The sequence below is a fragment of the Loxodonta africana genome, chromosome 1, assembly GCF_030014295.1.
Source record: "Loxodonta africana isolate mLoxAfr1 chromosome 1, mLoxAfr1.hap2, whole genome shotgun sequence".
Lineage (NCBI taxonomy): Eukaryota > Metazoa > Chordata > Mammalia > Proboscidea > Elephantidae > Loxodonta > Loxodonta africana.
Window position 1 is genome coordinate 179,354,899 of NC_087342.1, and position 3,949 is coordinate 179,358,847.

Below are 3,949 nucleotides of genomic sequence, written 5' to 3' on the forward strand. Positions count from 1 at the left end.
CATCAATCGATGAGTTTACCAATAACAAAACATTTTTTTGTTTGCGTTGAATGCCTGAAAAAATGTAGAACTGTTACTTATAATCATGAAGTATGAAAAATAATTAATTAAAAAGCATTCAGTACTCAAAGGTGGCATTGAGGCCAAGCATCCCTTCCTCGTCCTGAGCTGGGCCCTGCCCTACCCTACTATTCCCGGCGGAGATGACCTTGGCCAAGAGTACCCCAGCTACTCCAGCACAGCCTCTGAGGCACAAACATCTGCCTCCAGTGGTGGACCCTTGTTCACCTAGTCCAGCATCTTGCGTACTCCCATCCAGGTGGAGAGCTCTTCACAGCCAAGCCTACCATCTGGGAAACAGCTGGAGGGTCCTAATCAGACCCAGGACTCTGATCCCTGCTCTCCTACCCTTGGTGTTGAGTAGATACCTATGAAGACCAGCACCAGCGAGCCTGGGAGACAACTTCATCATCTGAATTGGACTTGCCTCTGGGGACCCAATTATTCCTTGAGGACAAGGTGCCACCTCTAAGGCAAACTGAGCTCCCCTCCAAAAAGCCGTCTTGCAAGGAGGAAGTAGGACGGCCCACAGAAACCCCCATGGCCAGCCAGGGGTCAAATAAGTCCTTGAAACTCCCAGACCTTCAGGCTCTGTGCTCAATGGCCTCGCCATCCTGCAGGATGACAACTCTTCTGGGACCCTGACATCACGGCAGGACAAGTGGCCTTCTCCCCTGAGTGAAAATGTTAGAGAACTAAAAGAAGGGACCATCTTGGGAACTGGATGACATCTGAAAACTGGAGGACAAGCATGAGAACAAGGCCAGGACCATGACAAGAAAATCAGCACTTTCCTTTGGTAGAGAACCGGGCCCTGCTTGGTCCCTGCACTGGAATCGCCTGGGGCCTAGTGAAGCCCTGTGTCCTCTCATCCCTTCTTTCCCTGGGGTACAGAGAAATGGCTTGTTTTCTTTGACTCCCCCTAAACTACCAGCTCTGAGGCTGAGAGCTTGATTGGGCTTTCTTTGTGCCTTGTATGTTTCTTGTGTATTAAAGGAAATAAATAATAATAATAATAATAAAAACACTGAAATAATGAGAAAACAAGGGTTTTTTAAATCTTTACTAGAGATGTGCATGTCTTTTTAAAAGAGATGACTTAACAATTTTAAAAGAGGTAACAGGTGCGTACACATTATATGCTGTAAACTCAAAACAAGGTGAAGGGTTGCGTCTTGTAATGAAACACATTAATATCTCTGTAGTGGAAGTATTTTCTCTACGTGTGATAAATAAGAATTGCAAATTGCCGTCATCAGGTCAGGTTTTGTCTTTAAATGACTTACTAGAACAAAATAAAATACTTCAGTGTTCAGGGTTTTATTTTTTTTTTTTTAGATTTTGGAACTGCAGGTAAAGGATTATGTTATGGATCTCTATTATAATATGATAATATCCACCCTTAGGACTTTTCCTCTAATTGCAGTAACACATAAGCTAAGTTGCCTGTTCTGTAGTCTCTTTTGTAGAGATAACGTTGCCCTTTCTGTATTTATATCAAAGGTTATGCAACCTAGCCTATAAATTAATTGATTCATGGTTTATTGATACATAAAATGAAATCCTCGACAACTTCAATCTTTTCTCCATTTATCATGATGTTGCTTATTGGTCCAGTTGTGAGGATTCTTGTTTTCTTTATGTTGAGGTATAATCCACACTGAAGGCTGTAGTAGTCTTTGATCTTCATCAGTAAGCGCTTCAAGTCCTCTTCATTTTCAGCAAGTAAGGTTGTTAATGAGTCTTCCTCCAATACTGATGCCCTGTCCGTCATATAGTCCAGCTTCTCGGATTATTTGCTCAGCATACAGATTGAATAGGTATGGTGAAAGAATATAACCCTGACGCACACCTTTGTATCCCCTTGTTCTGTCCAAACAACTGCCTCTTGATCTATGTACACGTTCCTCATGTGCACAATTAAGTGTTCTGGAAATCCCACTCTTCTCAATGTTATCCATAATTTGTTATGAGCCACACAGTCGAATGCCTTTGCATAGTCAATAAAACACAGGTAAACATCCTTCTGGTATTCTCTGCTTTCAGCCAGGATCCCTCTGACATCAGCAATGACATCCCTGGTTCCACGTCCTCTTCTGAAACCAGCCTGAATTTCTGGCAGTTCCCTGTCGATATACTGCTGTAGCCGCTTTTGAATGATCTTCAGCAAAATTTTGCTTGCATGTGATATTAATGATATTGTTCAATAATTTCCACATCCGGTTGGATCACCTTTCTTGGGAATAGGCATAAATATGGATCTCTTCTATTCGGTTGGCCAGGAAGCTGTCTTGGCATAGATGAGTGAGCGCGTCCTGTGCTGCATCCCTTTGTTGAAACATCTCAATTAATATTCTGTCAATTCCCAGAGGCTTGTTTTTCACCAATGCCTTCAGAGCAGCTTGGAATTCTTCCTTTAGTACCATGGGTTCCTGATCATATGCTACATCTTGAAATGGTTGAACATCGACTAATTCTTTTTGGTATAATGACTGTGTATATTCCTTCCACCTTCTTTTGATGCTTCCTGCTTCATTTAGTATTTTCCCCATAGAATCCTTCACTACTGCAACTTGAGTCTTGACTTTTTCCTTCAGTTCTTTCAGCTTGAGAAATGCTGAGCATGTTCTTACCTTTTTGTTTTTTTTCCTCCAGGTCTTTGCACATGTTGTTATAATACCTTACTTTGTCTTCTCAAGACGCCCTTTGAAATCTTCTGTTCAGTTCTTTTCATCATTTCTTCCTTTTGCTTTAACTACTCGACTTTCGACGGCAAGTTTCAGAGTTTCCTCCAACATTCATCTTGGTCTTTTCTTTCTTTCCTGTCTTTTCAATGACCTCTTGCTTTCATGTATGATGTCTTTAATGTTATTTCACAACTCATCTGGTCTTCAGTCATTATTGTTCAACATGTCAAACCTATTGAGATGGTCTCTAAATTCAGGTGGGATATACTCAAGGTCGTATGTTGGCTCTCGTGGACTTGCTCTGATTTTCTTCAGTTTCAACTTGAACTTGCATAGGAGCAATTGATGGTCCATTCCACAGTTGGCCCCTGGCCTTGGTCTGACTGATGATGTTGAGCTTTTCTATTGCCTCTTTCCACAGATGTAGTCAATTTGATTCTTTGTGTTCCATCTGGTGAGGTCCATGTGTATAGTTTCTGTTTATGTTGGTGAAAAAAGGTATTTGCAATGAAGGAGTCATTGGTCTTGCAAAATTAATTCACTTCATCTCTGGCCATTGTCTCTATCACCAACGCCATGTTTTCCAACTACCGATCCTTCTTCATTTGCAACTTTTGCATTCCAATCACCAGTAATTATCAATGCACCCTGATTGCATGTTCAATCGATTTCATACAGCAGCAGCTAATAAAAATCTTTAATTTCTTCATCTTTGGCCTTAGTGGTTGGTGCATAAATTTGAATAATAGTCATATTAACTGGTTTTCCTTGTAGGCATGTGATATTTTCCTATCATTGACAGCATTATGCTTGAGGATAGATCTTGAAATGTTCTTTTTGACAATAAATGTAAAACCATTCCTCTTCAAGTTGTCATTCCTGGCATAGTAGACTATATGATTGTCCAATTCAGAATGGTCAATACCAGTCCATTTCAGCTCGCTAATGCCTAGGATTTCAATATTTATATGTTCCATTTCATTTTTGATGATTTCCAATTTTCCTAGATTCAAACTTCATACATTCCAAGTTCTGATTATTAATGGATGGTTACAGGTGTTTCTTCTCATTTTGAGTCATGCCAGTTGAAGTTTCTGAAAGCTTTACTCCATCCATGTCATTAAGGGATGTTTGCAACCGCTTCTTAGTCATGCCACATCAGCAAATGAAGTTCCTAAAAGCTTTGGTCCATCCATGTCATT

At 40.5% G+C, this 3,949-nt stretch overlaps 1 pseudogene; it reads left to right on the forward strand.

Moving 5' to 3' along the window:
* The first annotated feature begins 203 nt into the window (after positions 1–203).
* Positions 204–976, forward strand: LOC100661956 (cell division cycle-associated protein 3-like; annotated as a pseudogene).
* Positions 977–3,949: the final 2,973 nt, after the last annotated feature.